Source organism: Chiloscyllium punctatum, chromosome 34 (assembly GCF_047496795.1).
Source record: "Chiloscyllium punctatum isolate Juve2018m chromosome 34, sChiPun1.3, whole genome shotgun sequence".
Classification (NCBI taxonomy): domain Eukaryota; kingdom Metazoa; phylum Chordata; class Chondrichthyes; order Orectolobiformes; family Hemiscylliidae; genus Chiloscyllium; species Chiloscyllium punctatum.
In genome coordinates, this window is record NC_092772.1 from 2,600,782 (window position 1) to 2,628,219 (window position 27,438).

The 27,438-nt window shown below is 56.0% G+C and overlaps 1 long non-coding RNA gene across 2 annotated transcripts in view; it reads right to left on the reverse strand.

Moving 5' to 3' along the window:
* Positions 1-23,262, reverse strand: part of LOC140458753 (uncharacterized) — a 128,202-nt gene extending 104,940 nt beyond the window's left edge. For both annotated transcript variants that reach the window (XR_011953631.1, XR_011953632.1), the window contains exon 1: positions 23,109-23,262. This is a non-coding gene — a long non-coding RNA (uncharacterized lncRNA). The remainder of the gene's footprint in view (positions 1-23,108) is intronic.
* Between the last annotated feature and the right edge of the window lie 4,176 nt (positions 23,263-27,438).

The window sequence follows — 27,438 nt, forward strand, 5'->3', positions numbered from 1 at the left end:
CGCACACAGAGCGAGGGAGGGACACTCACACACACACACAGCGAGGGAGGGACATACACACAGCGAGGGAGGCACACGTGCACAAACAGCGAGGGAGGGACACACAGCAAAGCGGAGACACACACACACACAGAGCGAGGGAGGGACACACACACACACAGCGAGGGAGGGACATACACACAGCGAGGGAGGCACACGTGCACAAACAGCGAGGGAGGGACACACAGCAAAGGGGGGGGACACAAACACACAGAGAGGGAGGAACACGCTCACACACGGCGAGGGAGGGACACACACACACACACACACACACACACACTCACAGTGAGGGAGGGACATGCACACACACACACAAACAGCGAGCGAGGGACACACACACACACACACGCACACAGAGCGAGGGAGGGACACTCACACACACACAGAGGGAGGGGCGCGCACACACACAGAGCGAGGGAGGGACACACGCTCACAGCGAGGGAGGGACACACGCTCACAGCGAGAGAGGGACACACGCTCACAGCGAGAGAGGGACACACGCTCACAGCGAGAGAGGGACACGCACACACAGCGAGGGAGGGACACACACACACCCAGCGAGGGAGGGACACACACACACCCAGCGAGGGAGGGACACACACACACCCAGCGAGGGAGGGACACACACACACCCAGCGAGGGAGGGACACACACACACCCAGCGAGGGAGGGACACACACACACACACACACACACACACACACACAGAGCAAGGGAGGGACACACACACACCCAGCGAGGGAGGGACACACACTCACCCAGCGAGGGAGGGACACACACTCACCCAGCGAGGGAGGGACACACACACACACACAGCAAGGGAGGGACACACACACACAGCAAGGGAGGGACACACACACACAGCAAGGGAGGGACACACACACACACAGCGAGGGAGGGACACACACACACAAGCAAAGTGAGTGAGGGACACACGCACACACACACACACAGAGCGAGGGAGGGACGCACACACAGATCGAGGGAGGGGCACACACACACAGCGAGGGAGGGACACACACATACCGCGAGGGAGGGACACACACACATACACACAGACTGAGGGACTTGCGCGCAGACACAGCGAGGGAGGGGCACGTGCACACACACACACGCACACAGAGCGAGGGAGGGACACTCACACACACACAGAGGGAGGGGCGCGCACACACACAGAGCGAGGGAGGGACACACGCTCACAGCGAGGGAGGGACACACGCTCACAGCGAGAGAGGGACACACGCTCACAGCGAGAGAGGGACACGCACACACAGCGAGGGAGGGACACACACACACCCAGCGAGGGAGGGACACACACACACCCAGCGAGGGAGGGACACACACACACCCAGCGAGGGAGGGACACACACACACCCAGCGAGGGAGGGACACACACACACCCAGCGAGGGAGGGACACACACACACCCAGCGAGGGAGGGACACACACACCCAGCGAGGGAGGGACACACACACACCCAGCGAGGGAGGGACACACACACACCCAGCGAGGGAGGGACACACACACACCCAGCGAGGGAGGGACACACACACACACACACACACACACACACACACAGAGAGCAAGGGAGGGACACACACACACCCAGCGAGGGAGGGACACACACTCACCCAGCGAGGGAGGGACACACACTCACCCAGCGAGGGAGGGACACACACACACACACAGCAAGGGAGGGACACACACACACAGCAAGGGAGGGACACACACACACACAGCGAGGGAGGGACACACACACACAAGCAAAGTGAGTGAGGGACACACGCACACACACACACACACACAGAGCGAGGGAGGGACGCACACACAATCGAGGGAGGGGCACACACACACAGCGAGGGAGGGACACACACACACCGCGAGGGAGGGACACACACACACACACACACAGACGGAGGGACTTGCGCGCAGACACAGCGAGGGAGGGGCACGTGCACACACACACACACACACACGCACACACACACACAGTGAGGGAGGGGCACACACACAGACACACACACACAGCCAGCGAGGCAGGGACACACACACACACACACACACAGCGAGGGAGGGACACACACGCACACACACACAGCGAGGGACGGACACGTGCACACACACAGACAGAAACACACACACACAGTGAGGGAGGGACACACACAGCGAGGGCGGGGCACACACACACACAGCGAGGGAGGGACAAAAACGCTCACACACGGCGAGGGAGAGACACACACACACAGTGAGGGAGGGAAACACAAACACACACAGAGCGAGGGAGGGACACACGCTCACAGCGAGGGAGGGACACACGCTCACAGCGAGGGAGGGACACACGCTCACAGCGAGGGAGGGACACACGCTCACAGCGAGGGAGGGACACACACACACCCAGCGAGGGAGGGACACACACACACCCAGCGAGGGAGGTACACACACACACCCAGCGAGGGAGGGACACACACACACACCCAGCGAGGGAGGGACACACACACACCCAGCGAGGGAGGGACACACACACACCCAGCGAGGGAGGGACACACACCCAGCGAGGGAGGGACACACACTCACCCAGCGAGGGAGGGACACACACTCATCCAGCGAGGGAGGGACACACACTCACCCAGCGAGGGAGGGACACATACACACACACACACACACACACACACACAGCAAGGGAGGGACACACACACACACACAGCGAGGGAGGGACACACACACACAAGCAAAGTGAGTGAGGGACACACGCACACACACACACACAGAGCGAGGGAGGGACGCACACACAGAGCGAGGGAGGGACACACACACACCGCGAGGGAGGGACACACACACATACACACAGACTGAGGGACTTGCGCGCAGACACAGAGAGGGAGGGGCACGTGCACACACACACACACACACAGCGAGGGAGGGGCACACACACAGACACACACACACAGCCAGCGAGGCAGGGACACACACACACACACACACACACAGCGAGGGAGGGACACACACGCACACACACACAGCGAGGGACGGACACGCGCACACACACACACAGATACACACACACACAGTGAGGGAGGGACACACACAGCGAGGGCGGGGCACACACACACACAGCGAGGGAGGGACACAAACGCTCACACACGGCGAGGGAGAGACACACACACACAGTGAGGGAGGGAAACACAAACACACACAGAGACGGAGGGACACACACACACACAGCGAGGGAGGGGCATACACACACACACACAGCGAGGGCGGGACACGCTCACACACGGCGAGGGATGGACACACACACAGCGAGGGAGGGACACACACACACACACAGCAAGGGAAAACACACAAACACACACAGAGATGGAGAGACACGCGCAGACAGCGAGGGAGGGACACACACAGACACACAGAGGGAGGAAGTGACACGCTCACACACGGCGAGGGAGGGACACGCTCACACACGGCGAGGGAGGGACACACACACACACACAGCGAGGGAGGGACACACAAACACACACAGAGACGGAGGGACACGCGCGCACACACAGCGAGGGAGGGACACGCACACGCACACACAGCGAGGGAGGGACACACACACACCGCGAGGGAGGGACAGAAAAACACACACAGAGATGGAGGGACACGCACGCACACACAGTGAGCGAGGGACACACACGCACACAGAGCAAGGGAGGGACACACACACACAGTGAGGGAGGGAATCGTGCACAAACAGCGAGGGAGGGACACACAGCAAAGGGGGGACACACAAACACACAGAGGGAGGAACACGCACGCACACACAGCGAGGGAGGGACACATATACACAGCGAGGGAGGGACACGCTCACACACAGCGAGGGAGGGACACGCTCACACACAGCGAGGGAGGGACACACATACACAGCGAGGGAGGAACACGTGCACAAACAGCGAGGGAGGGACACACAGCAAAGCGGAGACACACAAACACACAGAGAGGGAGGAACACACGCACACACACAGCGAGGGAGGGATAAACACACAGCGTGGGAGGGACATGCAGACACACACACAGCGAGGGAGGGACACACACACAGAGCGAGGGAGGGGCACACACACACACAGCGAGGGAGGGACACACACACAGAGCGAGGGAGGGACACACACACACACAGAGACGGAGGGACTTGCGCGCACACACAGCGAGGGAGGGGCACGCGCGCGCGCACACACACACACACACACACACACACACACACACACACACACACAGCGAGGGAGGGACACACACACACCGCCAGGGAGGGACATACAAACACACACAGAGATGGAGGGACACGCGCGCACACACAGCGAGCGAGGGACACACACACACACACACACAGCGAGGGAGGGACATACACACAGCGAGTGAGGCACACGTGCACAAACAGCGAGGGAAAGACACACACACACACACACACACACACAGCAAACACACAGAGAGGGAAGGACATGCTCACACACGGCGAGGGAGGGACACACACACACACACAGCGAGGGAGGGACACGCACACACACACACACACACACACACACACACACACAGCGAGGGAGGGACACACACACGCATAGCAAGGGAGGGACACACACACACACACAGCAAGGGAGGGACAAGCTCACACACGGCGAGGGAGGGACGCGCTCACACACGGCGAGGGAGGGGCACACACACACACGGCGAGGGAGGGGCACACACGCTCACACACGGTGAGGGAGGGACACACACACACACAGCGAGGGAGGGGCACACACACACACAGCGAGGGAGGGGCACACACGATCACACACGGCGAGGGAGGGGCACACACGCTCACACACAGCGAGGGAGGGACACGCTCACACACGGCGAGGGAGGGACACGCTCACACACGGCGAGGGAGGGACACGCTCACACACGGTGAGGGAGGGACACACACGCACAGCGAGGGAGGGACACACTCACACAAAACAGCGAGGGAGGGACACGCTCACACACGGTGAGGGGGGGACACACGCTCACAGCGAGGGAGGGACACACACGCACAGCAAGGGAGGGACACACACACATACAGTAAGGGAGGGACACACACACATACAGCAAGGGAGGGACACACACACATACAGCAAGGGAGGGACACACACACATACAGCAAGGGAGGGACACACACACATACAGCGAGGGAGGGACACACACACACAGCGAGGTAGGGACACACACACACAAACACACAGAGCGAGGGAGGAAAACACACACACAGCAAGGGACGGACACACACACACACAGCGAGGGAGGGACACAAACACACACAAGCAAAGTGCGGGAGGGACACACACACACACACACACAGAGCGAGGGAGGGACACACACACACAGACCGAGGGAGGGACACACACACACAGCGAGGGAGGAAAACGTGCACAAACAGCGAGGGAGGGACACACAGCAAAGCGGAGACACACAAACACACCGAGAGGGAGGGACACACACACACAGCGAGGGAGCGGCGCACACACACACATACACACACTCACAGCGAGGGAGGGGGACACACACACACACACACTCACAGTGAGGGAGGGACACACACACACACACGGCGAGGAAGGGACACACACACACCACAAGGGAGGGACATACAAACACACACAGAGATGGAGGGACACGCGCGCGCACACACACACACACACACACACACACACACACTCACAGTGAGGGAGGGACACGCACACACACACACACAAACAGCGAACGAGGGACACACACACACACACACGCACACAGAGCGAGGGAGGGACACTCACACACACACACACAGAGGGAGGGGCGCACACACACACAGAGCGAGGGAGGAACACACGCTCACAGCGAGGGAGGAACACACGCTCACAGCGAGGGAGGGACACACACACACCCAGCGAGGGAGGGACACACACACACCCAGCGAGGGAGGGACACACACACACCCAGCGAGGGAGGGACACACACACACACACACACACACACACAGAGCAAGGGAGGGACACACACACACACACAGCAAGGGAGGGACACACACACACAGCAAGGGAGGGACACACACACACAGCAAGGGAGGGACACACACACACACACAGCGAGGGAGGGACACACACACACAAGCAAAGTGAGGGAGGGACACACACACACACACACACACACACACACAGAGCAAGGGAGGGACACACACACACAGCAAGGGAGGGACACACACACACACAGCGAGGGAGGTACACACACACACAAGCAAAGTGAGGGAGGGACACACACACACAGAGCGAGGGAGGGACACACACACAGATCGAGGGAGGGGCACACACACACACCGAGGGAGGAACACGTGCACAAACAGCGAGGGAGGGAAACACAGCAAAACGGAGACACACAAACACACCGAGAGGGAGGAACACACGCACACACACAGCGAGGGAGGGGCACACACACACCGCGAGGGAGGGACACACACACACACACAGAGACGGAGGGACTTGCGCGCACACACAGCGAGGGAGGGGCACACACACACACACACACACACACACACACACAAAGCGAGTGAGGGGCACACACACAGACACACACACACAGCCAGCGAGGGAGGGACACACACACACACACACACACAGCGAGGGCGGGACACACACGCACGCACACACAGCGAGGGACGGACATGCGCACACACACACACAGAAACACACACACACACAGTGAGGGAGGGACACACACAGCGAGGGCGGGGCACACACACACACACACGGCGAGGGAGAGACATGCTGACACACGGCGTGGGAGGGACACACATGCTCACACAGAGCAAGGGAGGGACACACGCACACACAGCGAGGGAGGGACACGCTCACACATGGCGAGGGAGGGACACACACACACAGCGAGGGAGGGGCACACACACACAGCGAGGGAGGGGCACACACACACAGCGAGGGAGCGGCTCACACACACACACACTCACAGTGAGGGAGGGACACGCACGCACACACACACACACACACACACACACACAGCGAGGGAGGGACACACACACACCGCAAGGGAGGGACATACAAACACACACAGAGACGGAGGGACACGCGCGCACACACAGCGAGCGAGGGACACACACACACACACACACACACACACACACACACACACACACGCACACAGAGCGAGGGAGGGACATACACACACACACAGCGAGGGAGGGACATACACACAGCGAGGGAGGCACACGTGCACAAACAGCGAGGGAGGGACACACAGCAAAGGGGGGACACACAAACACACAGAGAGGGAGGAACACACGCGCACACACGGCGAGGGAGGGACATGCACACACGTACACAAAGAGGGAAGAAGACGCTCACACACGGCGAGGGAGGGACACACACACACACACACACACACACACACAGCGAGGGATGGACACGCACACACACACAGCAAGGGAGGGACACGCACACACACACACACAGAGCGAGGGAGGGACACACACACACATAGCAAGGGAGGGGCACATACACACGCACAGCAATGGAGGGACGCGCTCACACACGGCGAGGGAGGGACGCGCTCACACACGGCGAGGGAGGGACGCACTCACACACACAGCGAGGGAGGGGCACACACACACACAGCGAGGGAGGGACACACACGATCACACACGGCGAGGGAGGGACACACACGCTCACACACGGCGAGGCAGGGGCACACACGCTTACACACGGCGAGGGAGGGGCACACACGCTCACACACGGCGAGGGAGGGGCACACACGCTCACACACGGCGAGAGAGGGACACACTCACACACACACAGAGGGAGTGAGGGGCATACACACACAGCGAGGGAGGGGCACACACACACACAGCGAGGGAGGGGCACACACACACACACACAGCGAGGGAGGGACACACACACAGAGAGAGGGAGAGGCGCACACACACACACACACACACACAGCGAGGGAGGGACACGCTCACACACAGCGAGGGAGGGACACACGCTCACAGCGAGGGAGGGACACACGCACAGCGAGGGAGGGACACACACGCACAGTGAGGGAGGGACACACACGCACAGTGAGAGAGGGGCACACACGCACAGCGAGGGAGGGGCACACACGCACAGCGAGGGAGGGGCACACACGCACAGCGAGGGAGGGACACACACGCACAGTGAGGGAGGGACACACACGCACAGTGAGAGAGGGGCACACACGCACAGCGAGGGAGGGGCACACACGCACAGCGAGGGAGGGGCACACACGCACAGCGAGGGAGGGACACACACACACACACGGCGAGGAAGGGACACACACACACCGCAAGGGAGGGACATACAAACACACACAGAGATGGAGGGACACGCGCGCGCACACACACACACACACACACACACACACACACTCACAGTGAGGGAGGGACACGCACACACACACACACAAACAGCGAACGAGGGACACACACACACACACACGCACACAGAGCGAGGGAGGGACACTCACACACACACACACAGAGGGAGGGGCGCACACACACACAGAGCGAGGGAGGAACACACGCTCACAGCGAGGGAGGAACACACGCTCACAGCGAGGGAGGGACACACACACACCCAGCGAGGGAGGGACACACACACACCCAGCGAGGGAGGGACACACACACACCCAGCGAGGGAGGGACACACACACACACACACACACACACACAGAGCAAGGGAGGGACACACACACACACACAGCAAGGGAGGGACACACACACACAGCAAGGGAGGGACACACACACACAGCAAGGGAGGGACACACACACACACACAGCGAGGGAGGGACACACACACACAAGCAAAGTGAGGGAGGGACACACGCACACACACACACACACACACAGAGCGAGGGAGGGACGCACACACAGATCGAGGGAGGGGCACACACACACAGCGAGGGAGGGAAACACAGCAAAGCGGAGACACACAAACACACCGAGAGGGAGGAACACGCGCACACACACAGCGAGGGAGGGATACACACACAGCGAGGGAGGGACATGCAGACACACACACAGCGAGGGAGACACACACACACAGAGCGAGGGAGGGGCACACACACACACAGCGAGGGAGGGACACACACACACCACGAGGGAGGGACACACACACACACACAGAGACGGAGGGACTTGCGCGCAGACACAGCAAGGGAGGGGCATGCGCGCGCACACACACACACACACACACGCACACACACACACACACACAGCGAGGCAGGGACACACACACACACACACACAGCGAGGGAGGGACACACACACACACACACACAGCGAGGGAGGGGCACACACACAGACACACACACAGCCAGCGAGGCAGGGACACACACACACACACACACAGCGAGGGAGGGACACACACACACACACACACACAGCGAGGGAGGGGCACACACACAGACACACACACAGCCAGCGAGGCAGGGACACACACACACACACAGCGAGGGAGGGACACACACGCACACACACACAGCGAGGGACGGACACGCGCACACACACACACAGAAACACACACACACAGTGAGGGAGAGACACACACAGCGAGGGCGGGGCGCACACACACACAGCGAGGGAGGGACACAAACGCTCACACACGGCGAGGGAGAGACACACACACACAGTGAGGGAGGGAAACACAAACACACACACAGACGGAGGGACACACACACACACACAGCGAATGAGGGGCATACACACACACACACACACAGCGAGGGAGGGACATACACACACACACACAGCGAGGGAGGGACACGCTCACACACGGCGAGGGAGGGACACACACACAGCGAGGGAGGGACACACACACACACACAGCGAGGGCGGGACACGCTCACACACGGCGAGGGAGGGCCACACACACACACACGGCGAGGGAGGGGCGCACACACACAGCGAGGGAGCGGCGCACACACACACACACTCACAGTGAGGGAGGGACACACAAACACACACACACACACACACCGTGAGGCAGGGACATACAAACACACACAGAGACGGAGGGACACGCGCGCACACACAGCGAGCGAGGGACACACACACACACACACACACACACACACACAGAGCGAGGGAGGGACACTCACACACACACACAGCGAGGGAGGGACATACACACAGCGAGGGAGGCACACGTGCACAAACAGCGAGGGAGGGACACACAGCAAACACACAGAGAGGGAGGAACACACGCTCACACACGGCGAGGGAGGGACACGCTCACACACGGCGAGGGGTGGACATGCACACACGTACACAGAGAGGGAAGGAGACACTCACACACGGCGAGGGAGGGACACACACACACACACACACACACAGCGAGGTAGGGACACGTACACACACACAGCAAGGGAGGGACACACACACACACAGCAAGGGAGGGACATACACACAGCGAGGGAGGCACACGTGCACAAACAGCGAGGGAGGGACACACAGCAAACACACAGAGAGGGAGGAACACACGCTCACACACGGCGAGGGAGGGACACGCTCACACACGGCGAGGGGTGGACATGCACACACGTACACAGAGAGGGAAGGAGACACTCACACACGGCGAGGGAGGGACACACACACACACACACACACAGCGAGGTAGGGACACGTACACACACACAGCAAGGGAGGGACACACACACACACACACACACAGCAAGGGAGGGACACGCTCACACACGGTGAGGGAGGGGCACACACACACACAGCGAGGGAGGGGCATACACACACAGCGAGGGAGGGGCACACACACACACGGCGAGGGAGGGACACACACGATCACACACGGCGAGGGAGGGTCACACACAGCGAGGGAGGGGCACACACGCTCACACACAGCGAGGGAGGCGCACACACACACACGGCGAGGGAGGGACACACACGATCACACACGGCGAGGGAGGGACACACACGCTCACACACAGCGAGGGAGGGGCACACACACACATTGCGAGGGAGGTACACACACGCTCACACACAGCGAGGGAGGGGCACACACACACACGGCGAGGGAGGGACACACACGCACACACACGGCGAGGGAGGGGCACACTCACACACACACAGAGCAAGGGAGGGGCATACACACAGCGAGGGAGGGACACACACACACACACAGCTAGGGAGGGACACACACGCACAGCGAGGGAGGGACACACACGCACAGCGAGAGAGGGACACACACGCACAGCGAGGGAGGGACACACACACACACACAGAGGGAGGGACACACACGCACAGAGAGAGGGAGGGGCGCACACACACACACACACAGAGGGAGGGACACGCTCACACACGGCGAGGGAGGGACACACGCTCACACAGCGAGGGAGGGACACACACACACACAGCGAGGGAGGGACACACACACACACAGCGAGGGAGGGACACACACACACAAAGAGCGAGGGAGGGACACACACACACAGCAAGGGAGGGACACACACACACAGCAAGGGAGGGAGGAACACACACACACAAGCAAAGTGAGGGAGGGACACAAACACACACACACACACACACACACACACACAGAGCGAGGGAGGGACACACACACAGATCGAGGGAGGGGCACGCACACAGAGCGAGGGAGGGGCACACACACAGAGCGAGGGAGGGGCACACACACAGAGCGAGGGAGGGGCACACACACACAGCGAGGGAGGAACACGTGCACAAACAGCGAGGGAGGGACACAGAGCAAAGCGGAGACACACAAACACACAGAGAGGGAGGAACACACGCACACACGGCGAGGGAGGGACACGCTCATACACGGCGAGGGAGGGACACACACACAGCGAGGGAGCGGCACACACACACACACACAAACACACACACACACACACACACACACACACACTCACAGTGAGGGAGGGACACGCACACACACACACACACACACACAGCGAGGGAGGGACACACACACACACCGCGAGGGAGGGAGGGACACACACACACACACACACACACACAGAGCGAGGGAGGGACATACACACAGCGAGGGAGGCACACGTGCACAAACAGCGAGGGAGGGACACACACACACACACACACACACACACAGATCGAGGGAGGGGCACACACACACAGCGAGGGAGGGACACGCTCACACACAGGGAGGGAGGGACACACACACAGCGAGGGAGCGGCGCACACACACACACTCACAGTGAGGGAGGGACACGCACACACACACACAAACAGCGAGGGAGGGACACGCTCACACACAGCGAGGGAGGGACACACACACACAGCGAGGGAGCGGCGCACACACACACACACACACTCACAGTGAGGGAGGGACACGCACACACACACACACAAACAGCGAGGGAGGGACACACACACACACACACACACACACACACACACACACACAGCGAGGGAGGGACATACAAACACACACAGAGACGGAAGGACACACACACACACAGCGAGGGAGGGACATACACACAGCGAGAGAGGCACACGTGCACAAACAGCGAGGGAGGGACACACAGCAAAGGGGGGACACACAAACACACAGAGAGGGAGGAACACACGCGCACACACAGCGAGGGAGGGACATGCACACACGTACACAGAGAGGGAAGGACACGCTCACACACAGCGAGGGAGGGGCACGCACACACAGCGAGGGAGGGGCACGCACACACAGCGAGGGAGGGACACGCACACACAGCGAGGGAGGGACACGCACACACAGCGAGGGAGGGACACACTCACACACGGCGAGGGAGGGACACACTCACACACGGCGAGGGAGGGACACACTCACACACGGCGAGGGAGGGACACGCTCACACACGGCGAGGGAGGGGCACACTCACACACGGCGAGGGAGGGGCACACTCACACACGGCGAGGGAGGGGCACACACGCACACGGCGAGGGAGAGACACACATGCACAGCGAGGGAGGGACACGCACGCACAGCGAGGGAGGGACACGCACGCACAGCGAGGGAGGGACACGCACGCACAGCGAGGGAGGGACACGCACGCACAGCGAGGGAGGGACACGCACGCACAGCGAGGGAGGGACACGCACGCACAGCGAGGGAGGGACACGCACGCACAGCGAGGGAGGGACACGCACACACAGCGAGGGAGGGACACACACACACAGCGAGGGAGGGACACACACACACAGCGAGGGAGGGACACGCTCACACACAGCGAGGGAGGGGCACACACACGCACAGCGAGGGAGGGACACACACACACAGCGAGGGAGGGGCACACACACACAGCGAGGGAGGGGCACACACACACAGCGAGGGAGGGGCACACACACACAGCGAGGGAGGGGCACACACACACACAGCGAGGGAGGGGCACACACACACACAGCGAGGGAGGGGCACACACACACACAGCGAGGGAGGGGCACACACAATCACACACGGCGAGGGAGGGACACACACGCTCACACACGGCGAGGGAGGGGCACACACGCTCACACACGGCGAGGGAGGGACACACTCACACACACACAGAGCAAGGGAGGGGCATACACACACAGCGAGGGAGGGACACACACACACACACAGCGAGGGAGGGACACGGACACACACAGCGAGGGAGGGACACACACACACACAGCGAGGGAGGGACACACACACACACAGCGAGGGAGGGACACACACACACACACACAGCGAGGGAGGGACACACATACACACAGCGAGGGAGGGACACACACACACACAGCGAGGGAGGGACACGCTCACACACAGCGAGGGAGGGACACGTTCACACACAGCGAGGGAGGGACACGTTCACACACAGCGAGGGAGGGACACACACGCACAGCGAGAGAGGGACACACACGCACAGCGAGGGAGGGACACACACACACAGCAAGGGAGGGACACACACACACAGCAAGGGAGGGACACACACACACAGCAAGGGAGGGACACACACACACAGCAAGGGAGGGACACACACACACACACAGCGAGGGAGGGACACACACACACCCAGCGAGGGAGGGACACACACACACACACACACACACACACACAGAGCAAGGGAGGGACACACACACACAGCAAGGGAGGGACACACACACACACAGCGAGGGAGGTACACACACACACAAGCAAAGTGAGGGAGGGACACACACACACAGAGCGAGGGAGGGACACACACACAGATCGAGGGAGGGGCACACACACACACCGAGGGAGGAACACGTGCACAAACAGCGAGGGAGGGAAACACAGCAAAACGGAGACACACAAACACACCGAGAGGGAGGAACACACGCACACACACAGCGAGGGAGGGGCACACACACACCGCGAGGGAGGGACACACACACACACACAGAGACGGAGGGACTTGCGCGCACACACAGCGAGGGAGGGGCACACACACACACACACACACACACACACACAAAGCGAGTGAGGGGCACACACACAGACACACACACACAGCCAGCGAGGGAGGGACACACACACACACACACACACAGCGAGGGCGGGACACACACGCACGCACACACAGCGAGGGACGGACATGCGCACACACACACACAGAAACACACACACACACAGTGAGGGAGGGACACACACAGCGAGGGCGGGGCACACACACACACACACGGCGAGGGAGAGACATGCTGACACACGGCGTGGGAGGGACACACATGCTCACACAGAGCAAGGGAGGGACACACGCACACACAGCGAGGGAGGGACACGCTCACACATGGCGAGGGAGGGACACACACACACAGCGAGGGAGGGGCACACACACACAGCGAGGGAGGGGCACACACACACAGCGAGGGAGCGGCTCACACACACACACACTCACAGTGAGGGAGGGACACGCACGCACACACACACACACACACACACACACACAGCGAGGGAGGGACACACACACACCGCAAGGGAGGGACATACAAACACACACAGAGACGGAGGGACACGCGCGCACACACAGCGAGCGAGGGACACACACACACACACACACACACACACACACACACACACACACACGCACACAGAGCGAGGGAGGGACATACACACACACACAGCGAGGGAGGGACATACACACAGCGAGGGAGGCACACGTGCACAAACAGCGAGGGAGGGACACACAGCAAAGGGGGGACACACAAACACACAGAGAGGGAGGAACACACGCGCACACACGGCGAGGGAGGGACATGCACACACGTACACAAAGAGGGAAGAAGACGCTCACACACGGCGAGGGAGGGACACACACACACACACACACACACACACACAGCGAGAGATGGACACGCACACACACACAGCAAGGGAGGGACACGCACACACACACACACAGAGCGAGGGAGGGACACACACACACATAGCAAGGGAGGGGCACATACACACGCACAGCAATGGAGGGACGCGCTCACACACGGCGAGGGAGGGACGCGCTCACACACGGCGAGGGAGGGACGCACTCACACACACAGCGAGGGAGGGGCACACACACACACAGCGAGGGAGGGACACACACGATCACACACGGCGAGGGAGGGACACACACGCTCACACACGGCGAGGCAGGGGCACACACGCTTACACACGGCGAGGGAGGGGCACACACGCTCACACACGGCGAGGGAGGGGCACACACGCTCACACACGGCGAGAGAGGGACACACTCACACACACACAGAGGGAGTGAGGGGCATACACACACAGCGAGGGAGGGGCACACACACACACAGCGAGGGAGGGGCACACACACACACACACAGCGAGGGAGGGACACACACACAGAGAGAGGGAGAGGCGCACACACACACACACACACACACACAGCGAGGGAGGGACACGCTCACACACAGCGAGGGAGGGACACACGCTCACAGCGAGGGAGGGACACACGCACAGCGAGGGAGGGACACACACGCACAGTGAGGGAGGGACACACACGCACAGTGAGAGAGGGGCACACACGCACAGCGAGGGAGGGGCACACACGCACAGCGAGGGAGGGGCACACACGCACAGCGAGGGAGGGACACACACGCACAGTGAGAGAGGGGCACACACGCACAGCGAGGGAGGGGCACACACGCACAGCGAGGGAGGGGCACACACGCACAGCGAGGGAGGGGCACACACGCACAGCGAGGGAGGGGCACACACGCACAGCGAAGGAGGGACACACACGCACAGCGAGGGAGGGACACACACGCACACAGCGAGGGAGGGACACACACACACAAGCAAAGTGAGGGAGGGACACAAACACACACACACACACACCGACCGAGGGAGGGACACACACACACAGATCGAGGGCGGGGCACACACACACAGCGAGGGAGGAACACGTGCACAAACAGCGAGGGAGGGTCACACAGCAAAGCGGGGACACACAAACACACAGAGAGGGATGAACACGCGCGCACACACAGTGAGGGGGGACACACACACAGCGAGGGAGGGACATGCAGACACGCTCACACATGGCGAGGGAGGGACACACACACACACAGCGAGGGAGGGGCACACACACAGCGAGGGAGGGACACGCACACACACAGCGAGGGAGGGACACGCACACACACAGCGAGGGAGGGACACGCTCACACACAGCGAGGGAGGGACATGCAGACACGCTCACACACGGCGAGGGAGGGACACACACACACATGGCGAGGGAGGGACACACACACACACGGCGAGGGAGGGGCACACACACAGCGAGGGAGGGACACACACACAGCGAGGGAGGGACACACACACAGCGAGGGAGGGACACACACACTCACACAGAGCGAGGGAGGGGCACACACACACAGCGAGGGAGGGGCACACACACACACAGTGAGGGAGGGACACACATACACACACAGAGCGAGGGAGGGGCACACACACACAGCGAGGGAGGGGCACACACACACACACAGTGAGGGAGGGACACACACACACACACACAGTGAGGGAGGGACACACACACACACACAGCGAGGGAGGGATACGCACACACACGGCGAGGGAGTGACACGCTCAAACACGGCGAGGGAGGGACACACACACACACGGCGAGGGAGGGGCGCACACAAACACACAGCGAGGGAGTGACACACACACACACAGCGAGGGAGGGACACACACACACACAGCGAGGGAGGGACACACACACAGCGAGGGAGGGACACACACACACACAGCGAGGGAGGGACACACACACACACAGCGAGGGAGGGACACACACACACACAGCGAGGGAGGGACACACACACACAGCGAGGGAGGGACACACACACACAGCGAGGGAGGGACACACACACACAGCGAGGGAGGGACACACACACACAGCGAGGGAGGAACACGTGCACAAACAGCGAGGGAGGGTCACACAGCAAAGCGGGGACACACAAACACACAGAGAGGGAGGAACATGCGTGCACACACAGTGAGGGGGGACACACACACAGCGAGCGAGGGACATGCAGACACACACAGAGACGGAGGGACACGCGCGCACACACAGCGAGGGAGGGGCACGCACACACAGCCAGCGAGGGAGGGACACACACACTGCGAGGGAGGGGGACACACACAAACACACACACACACACACACACAGAGCGAGCGAGGGAGGGACACACACACACAGCGAGGGAGGGACACACACACTCTCACACAGAGCGAGGGACGGACACGCACGCGCACACACACACACACACACACACACACACACACACACAGAGTGAGGGAGGGAAACACACAGCGAGGGAGGGGCACACACACACACAGCGAGGGAGGGACACACACACACAGAGCCAGGGAGACACACACACACACACATACAGCGAGGTTGAGACATGTGCTCAGAAAGCGAGAGGGGACACACACACACACAGCGAGGGGACACACACACACAAAGTGAGGGAGGGAGACACGCAGACATATGCACACACAAACACACACACAGCGAGGGAGGGACATGCTCACACACAGCGAGGGAAGGGGACACACACGCATACACACACACACACACACACAAACACAGAACATTGGAGGGACACGTGCACACACAGTGATGTGTCTCCTCGAACGTGTAATCGTCCAGCTCTCACTCCAGTCTGCTCCCTCACAGGGTCACCATCTCTGTGACTCCCAGGTACAACTAGGCCTCGAACCCCAGTGCGGATTTATATTCTCCCAGGTGTGAGTCAGCCTCAAGCTCCTGCTCCAAGTTGCTCCCTCACACGGTCCCTCCCTCTGTGACTCGGTGCTGATTTCGAGCCTCCTTTTTATCCAAATCCAAGTCCCAGTCGGCCTTGACCCTCGCTGCTGATTTATATTCTCCCGCTTTGTGCTGCTCTCGCTCAGGTTCTCTCCCTTTGTGACTCCCAGGTAATGGTAGGCCTCAAGCCTCAGCTGAGATTTACAACATCCCATTCCGCACTGCTCTCTTACAGGATCGCCGTTGTACCTGGAAGACAGTGGGGAAGAGGAGGATTAGACAGAGCAGAGGGTGTTACAGTGATCGGGGGAGCTGTAGGGGATGGAACAGGTTCTCTGGGGAGCTAGGCAGACCTGCAGTAACTAAAGAATGGTACTGGAAGATACAGAGAGAGTTGGAGACACTGAAGAAGGCAAAGGAAATAGAGAGATTGTGGATTGTTCATGACGGAGCTTTGTAGAGTCGAAAGGCCTTCAAAGTTTGTGAGAAGATTTGTAGCTCGGGTGCTCGTTGTTGTGGTTCTGTTCGCCGAGTTGGGAATTTGTGTTGCAGACGTTTCATCCCCTGTCTAGGTGACATCCTCAGTGCTTGGGAGCCTCCTGTGAAGCGCTTCTGTGACCTTTCCTCCAGCAATTATAGTGATTTGCATCTGCCTCTTCCAGTTGTCAGTTCCAGCTGTCCGCTGCAGTGGTCAGTATTTTGGGTCCAGGTCGATGTGCTTATTGATTGAAACTGTGGATGAGTGCCATGCCTCTAGGAATTCCCTGGCTGTTCTCTGTTTGGCTTGTCCTATAATAGTAGTGCTGTCCCAGACAAATTCATGTTGCTTGGCATCTGTGTGTGTGGCTACTAAGGATAGCTTGTCGTGTCGTTTCGTGGCCAGTTGGTGTTCATGGATGCGGATCGTTCGCTGTCTTCCTGTTTGTCCTATGTCGTGTTTTGTGCAGTCCTTGCATGGGATTTTGTACACTACATTGGTTTTGCTCATGGTGGGTATCGGTCCTTTGTCCTGGTGAGCTGTTGTCTGAAATTGGCTGTTGGTTTGTGTGCTGTTATGAGTCCTAGTGGTCGCAGTAGTCTGGATGTCAGTTCAGAAATGTTCTTGATGTATGGTAGTGTGGCTAGTCCTTTGGGTCGTGGCATGTCTTCATTCCATTGTCTTTCCCTGAGGCATCTGTGGATGAAATTGCGTGGAGTTTGACCCCACCCCGCAGCTCACCAACAGGATAAACAACACACTGAGAAACCGACAAAAGAAAACGGACACATAACCAGGTTTGACCGACAGAGAATGAAAACTGAAAGCAACAACACCCCCAGATTCTCAGGACTACCTAAACTGCACAAACCAGACATCCCACTCAGACCCACAGTATCACTACCAGGGACACCATCACACAAACTGGCCAAAGAACTACAGCAGAAACTGAAACACCTGATCAGCGGATCCAGACACTCTGTACAATCAACACAGGAATTCTTGGACATCATCAGAAATATACACATAGACAAGGAAGAAACGATGGTCTCATTCGATGTAACAGCACTGTTCACCTCTATCGACAAAACCCTAGCCAGAGAAACAATAGCCAACCTGCTGGACATACAGAACAGACAACAAAACGGGGAACCTATCAACAAAGACGGCATACTCAAACCACTGGACCTGTGTGCCTCACAACACACTTCACATTCAACAACCAAATATATGAACAAATCAACGGCACACCCATGGGCTCAACCATCTCTGGACTCATAGCAGAAGTGGTAATGCAAAGGTTAGAACAGTCTTACGGCAAATTCAACCCAAAATCTGGGTCAGATATGTGGATGACACCTTTGTAATCATTAAAAATACAGAAATAGAGAACACACACCGGATCATCAACGCCACACTCACAGGAATCCGATTCACTAGAGAGGAAGAAAAGGACAACCAACTCCCATTCCTAGACGTGACGGTACAGAGAACACCGAACAGAGAATTCACCACAAAGGTATACAGGAAAGTCACACACAGAGACCAAGTCCTGAACTACGAAAGAAACCACCCCAACACAAACAAAAGAAGTTGCATCAAGACACTGTTCAAAAGGGCCACAACACACTGCAGTCCACCAGAACTGCAAAAAGAGGAAGAAGAACACCTCTACAATGTATTCGCCAAAAACGGATACCCCCGCAATTTCATTAGGGATTGTCTGTATGGATTTGCTAGATGACAGTCATCTGATATTGATAAGGGCAGTGCAGATGATGTGGTTTATATGGAGTTCATTAAGGTCTTTGACAAGGTCCCACACGGAAGGCTGTTCCAAAAGGGAAGATCCCATTGGATTTAAGGTAAGTTGGTAAATTGGTTCCACAATTGGTGGAGGGTTGGTTTTGTGATTGAAAGCCTTTGCCCAGCGGGTGTACCACAGGGATCTGTGCAGGAGCCATTGTTGTTCATTATGAACATTATTCACTCGGATGTGAAAGTAGAAGGAATCATTAGTAGGTTTGCAGATAACATGAAAGGTGAGGATATTGTCCACAGTGAGGGGGATGGACTCAGGCTGCAGTCTGATATCGATCAGATGATAAACTGAGCAGAGTAATGGCAGATGGAGTTTACTTCTGATCACTGTGAGGTCATGCACTGTGGGAAGTCTAATCTGTGAATGATATACATCATGAATGGTAGGTCCTCCTGGAGAACTGAGGGACACAGGGACCTTGGTGGGCAAGTCCCTGGATGTCTGAAGGTGTCAGCACAGGTAGACAGGGTGGGGAATACACCTGAACTGGGAGCAGGAGGGGGACCCACATCCTGGTGGGGAACGTTACTGGAGCTGCTTGAGAGGATTTAAACTCGTCTGGCAGGGCTGTGTGACCCCAAAGAGTCGTACGGCCAGAAGGAAAGTTGAGGCTGGTACAAATGTTCAAGAGAGCAATATAAGTAGACAAGGCAGGCAAGAACATAGCAGACAATTATGGAAAATTGGTGGATTAAACTGCAGTTATTTCAATGCAAAGGGCCAGACAGATAAGGCAGATGAACCCAGAGCATGGATGGGAACATGGGATTGGGATCCCATAGATATTACAGAAACACAGCTGAGGGAGCAACAGGAGCAGCAGCTCAATGTTCTGGAGACAGATACTTCAGGAAGGATAGAACAGGAGACAAAACAGGAGGAGAGCTGGTGGGTTTGATACCTAGAGGGAGTATTCATGTAGGATCGCCCAGTTAAACGATATTAATGGAACTGAGAAATAAAAATTGGTCATTAGTTTTCTACGGTCGGACTACAGCGATAGGCAATGGGAGATGGAGGAGCAAATATGTCAGGAGATTTCAGATATCTCTTAGAATAATAGGGTTGTAATGATAGGGGATCTTTACCGTTCCAAACCTGGACTGGGATTGCTACTAAGTTAAGCATTTGGATGGAAGGAATTTGTTAAGTGTGTTCCGAAAACTCCCAGTCATTATGTAAATGGCCCAACTGGAGAATGGGGCTAAACCTGGCCTCCCCTTGGGAAACAAGGTCAGGAACGGGACTGAGGTGTTAGTGGGGGGGCTCATTGGAAAGTTACCACAATTAGTTTGAAAATAGCGATGGAAAAGGACAGGCCTGGTCCACAAGTTAAAGTTATTCAATGCCCGAAACGTCGATTTCGCTGCTCGGAGGATGCTGCCTGAACTGCTGTCCTCTTCCAGCACCACCAATCCAGTATTTGGTTTTCAGCATCTGCAGTCATTGCTTTTACCAGAATGGGAAATTAGACTAATGCTTTGAGGGTTACACATATAGAATGGCACTGAGCCCACAGAGATCTAGAAAATCCAGTCTCCATTCCTGACCTGTGCTGCCTCATCTCTCTGGAGTGGAGAATTCTGTTGGCTCAGGATGTGGAGTAGCTTCAAAAGTGAGAGACGCTGACAGAGGCAGCAATTAGACCCACACAGTGAGGGATACCACATGGAGAGATACTGAGTCACATCACCAGAGTGCCGGGTCAAACAATTGTGTAGAAAGAAAGGGTTTTGATTCATGTTGCTCTGGGATATACAAACTGTGAGCAGGCGAAATGATAGCCTAGTGGCATTATTGTGTGACAATTTATCCAGAAACTCAGCAAGTGTTCTCTGGACACAGGTTCAAATCCCACCATTGCAATTGATAGGATGTGAAGTAAATGCTTCAAAAACGATGTAATTAAAAACCTCTAAGTGGGTATTAAACAATTGCTGATGTTAAGAAAAAGTCATCGGGTGCATTCCTGTCTTTAGTGAAGTATTTTAAGGTGGGACTGGGATATCACAGGTATTACAGAAACACAGCTAGTTTTGCCCGAAACGTCGATTTCGAAGCTACTTGGATGCTGCCTGAACTGCTGTGCTCTTCCAGCATCAGTAATCCAGAATCTGGTTTCCAGCATCTGCAGTCATTGATTTTACCTCGAGGGACAGGACAGGCAGCTCAATGTTCCAGGGGACAGATGCTGCAGGAAGGACAGAAGGGGAGCTGAGAGAGGAGGAGAGCTGCTGGTTCTGATGGGGTGAAACATCCCAGCAGGACTGAGAGAGGATATTCCTGCAGGATCGCCGAGTGAAGGTGTGTTCGTGGAATTAATCAATAACAATGGGTCTTCCCTTTCCTCTGATTGTTCTACAGACCCCGGGAGCCCCGCCCTCCTGCACCTTGACCTTCTCAAGATGGCGGCCCTTAGACCCGCGCTCCCTCTTCCCTCAAACAAATGGCGGCCGTGACTCTGGGCCGCTTCCCTGATCAGAGACCGCCGCCTCCTTACCCGGGCTTTGAGGATTATTTTCGAGTTATTTTTAACCGGTATCCAGGACTTGTGAAATCTCTCCACTCCTTTCTCCCAGCTTGGCTCACTCACACTGGCTCTGAGCGCCGCTCTCTGAAGCCGATCGCAACGGCTGCCGGAGAAATCAGCTCCATGTCTCTCTCTCTGCGCCCTGACCAATGTGATACTGCGCATGCTCCACATAGAAACCAAACTGCGCGTGCGTCTGAGGATATCAGTGAGTTCATAGAGAATATTCGTATCTGCACAGACTGATGGGTAAAATATTAGTCATTAACAATTGCTTTGTCGAGTTATAGTCATAGAGATTTCTAACATGCAAATTGTCTGATCCAAATCAACCATACCGGCCAGCTATGTAAATTACCAATCGTACTGGGTGTTTGAAAATAAGTTTCTTACTCGAGTCTTGTAAATAGATCGGAAATATGTACGTTATCAGATTTACATTTCAACTACAGTATTTTTAAAAATCTCACATTGATTTTTGAGAGACGTTTAATGCTCCACTATGTCGTGAGAATGATCAATCCTGCAAAATAGTTTGCTCTCTGACCAATCTTGAAGCGTTCACTCCCGAGAATGCTTTGGCCCCTTTCCTCATTCACTCTGGTTAAAGGACCGGCCGCTACTCAGTCCTTCTGTTCCGCCCCTTCCTCTCAATTGCAGAGTTAATTCGGGCGTGACTTAGCAGGCAAGGGACAAAGGAAGTTCTAGTAGACGTTTTGTGTCGCGGTGAAAATATCCCGAATCTTGGACCGAGAGGCCTGGGTTCAATTCACAGCTTGTGCAGATATGTGTAATAACAACTTTAGCAGGTTCATTAGGAAAACCAAGGGAAGTCAGGAACAGAGTGAAAACAAGAGAAAATGCATGTATTGTGGTGGGGCTCTCAATGCTCCGATGATTTGACTCTTTACCAAGCGTTTCAGGGTCCCAGTACAGACTGTTGTACTGCTATTGTACCACGATTGTAGGGCAAAGTGGTGGGATATAGAGGTGCTTTTCTGGAAGGCGCTCGGTTTTTGTGGTGAAAACAGTTGAGAAGGAGTCGGGTTTTGTCTGGAGCTCCCTGTCCCCCTCCTGTTGCAGCCTCTTATTATTGCCCTGACTCTACCTCGTACATGGAGAAAGTGAGGATTGCAGATGCTGGAGATCAGAGCTGAAAAATGTGTTGCTGGAAAAGCGCAGCGGGTCAGGCAGCATTCTCTACCTCGTACATGTTTGGTAGAGATCAGTGACACTTCGTAAGCCCACAATACAAGATCCATTACTTTGTTTAAGACAGTAAAACTCTCTTGTAGCACAACAGTCAGAGAACAATACAGCAGAACAGGCCCTTCAATCCTTGATGTTGTGCCAACCTGTGAACTATTCTCAGCTTGTCCCCCTACACTATCCTGAAATCACCCATGTGCTTATCTAAAAGATTGTTTAAATCTCACTCATGTGGCTGAGTTAACTACATTAGTAGGTAGTGGATTCCAAGCCCTAACCACTCTGAGTAAAGAACCTGCCTCTAACATCTGTCTTAAATCTCTCACCTCTCAATTTGTAGATATACCCATTCATACACACTAATGTCATCATCCTAGGAAAAAGACTTTCACTGTCTACCCTATCTAAGCCACTGATCATCTTGTATGTCTCTATCAAATCCTCTCTTAGCCGCCTTCTTGCCAATGAGAACATGTTCAAGTCTCTCAACCTTTCCTCATAAGACCTTCCCTCCAGACCACACAACATCCTGGTAAATATCCTCTGTGCCTTTTCCCATGCTTCCACATCCTTCCAGAAACATAGGCATCAGAACTGCACACAATATTCCAAATATGGCCGCACCAGTGTTTTGTATAGTTGCAGCATGACATTGCGGCTCCAGAACTCAATCCATCTACAAATGAAACCTAACACACTGTATGCCACCTTAACAGTACTGTACACCTGGGTGGCAACTTTCAGGCATCTATGTACATGGCCTCCAACATCATTCTGCACATCTACACTACCAAAAATCTTTCCATTGACCCAGTACTCTGCCTTCCTGTTATTCTTCACAAACTTTACATTTAGCTGCATTGAACTCCATTTGCCACCATTCAGCCCAATTCTGAAGTTTATCCAAGTCCCCCTGCAACCTGTAACATTCTTCCAGACTGTCCACTACTCCACTGACTTTCGTGTCGTCTGCAAATTTACTAATCCATCCATCTATGCCTGCGCCTAAGACTTTTATAAAAATGACCAACAGCAGTGGTCCCAAAACAGATCCACTAATAACCGCACTGGAGGCTGATTATTTTCCATCATCCACCACTCGCTGCCTTCTTTCAGAAAGCCAGTTTCTAATCCAAACTGTTAAATCACACTCAATTCCATGTCGCTGCATTTTCTCTAACAGCCTACCATTTGGAACCTTATCAAAGGCTTTACTGAAGTCCGTGTATCCCACGTCAACTGCCCTACCCTCATTTATATGATTGGTTACCATCTCAAAAAACTCAATGAGGTTTGTGAGACACGACCTGCCCTTGACGAAACCATATTGATGATCTGAACTCATATTGTTGTTTGCCAGATGATTACAAATAGTGTCTCTTATAATGCTTTCCAAAACCATTCCTACAACAGAAGTAAGGCTCACTGTTATATAATTACCTGGGTCATCTCTAATGCCCTTCTTGATCAAGGGCATAACATTTGCAATCATCCAGTCCTCTGGTAGTGAACTTGTCGGCAATGACAACTCAATATCAAAGCCAAAGTCTTTGCTAACTTCTCCCTAGCTTCCCAGACAATCTACAGATAAATCCCATCGCCCAGAGGACTTGTCTACTTTCAATCCTTCTAGAATTGATAACACCTGTTCGTAACTAACCTCGATCCTTTCTAGTCTAACATCTTCTACCTCATTATTATCTACAATATTCTAATGTTCCTGAGTGAAAACCAATGAGAAATGTTTGTTTAGCACCTCTCCGATTTCCACAGTGTCCACACTCAACTTCCCACTTCTGTCTTTGATTGGCCCGATTCCTACCCTATCCTTTATTCCTCACATACCTATAGAAAGCTTTAGGGTTCTCCTTTACTCTATTCGCTAATAACTGCTCATGTCCTCTCTTTGTTCTTCTTAACTCCAAGCTGATCTGTAAGTCTCCATCGCCTCATCTGTACCATTTGTCTCATCAACATATAAGCCTCCTACTTCTTAACAAGAGATGCAATTTCCACAGTAAACCAAGGTTCCTTTACCTTAACACTTCCTCCCTGCCTGACAGGGACATACCTATCAAGGACACGCAATATCTGTTCCTTAAACCAGCTCCACATTTCCATTGTCTGCATCCACTGCATTTCGCTACCCCATCCTATGCATCCTAATTCTTGCTGAATCGCGTTATAATTGCCACTGCCCCATTGATAAGTCTTCACCTGTGGCATATACCTATCCCTTTTCATCGCTAAACTAAACATAACTGAATTATGATCACTCTCTCCAAAGTGCTCACCTACACCTAAATCAAACACCTAGTCCGGTTCACGACCAAACACCAGATCCAATGTGGCCTCCCCTCTTTTCGGCCCTTTGATATACTGTGTCAGGAAACCCTCCTGTACACATTGCACAAAAACTGATCCATCCGACGTACTAGAGTTATAGCATTTCCAGTCAATGTTAGGGAAGTTAAAGTCCCCCATAATGACCACCATGTTACTTTCACTCCTACCCAGAGCAACTTTTCTAATCCTCTCTTCCCCCTCCCTGAAACTCTGTGGCGGCCTATAAAAAATCCAAGCAGTGTGACCTCCCCTCTCCTGTTTCTAACCTCAGGCCACACTACTTCAGTAGACAAGTCCTCATCAAATGTTCTCTCAGCCACCGTTATACTATCCTTGACTAACATGACATGCATGGGCCCATTGTGGTGCTTCAAATTCCATGAGGCAGCCATACTGTCTATGACAGACAGACTCAGTCTGGAACCTCCTCTATCCTTAAGACCTTATGCACTGCCTACACTCCTCCATTTCCCCTTTGCACGTTCTCTTTTCAACCCACCCCACCCCACCCCACCTGCATCACTCCACAATTAGAGCTGTCAAGGGCAGAAGTCTGTGGAAAACCCTTCCTAACCTTCTCTAGCCTCTTTTAAGATGTATTTTAAAATCATTCTCCTTCATCAATGTTTTGATCATCCATGGAACACCTTAGGAGATTTGCCATTATGAAAGATTCCATACAAAGCAAGTAGTTGTTGTTATTGCTGTACATTAGGAGAAACAGGAATGATGCTTTCAATATTCT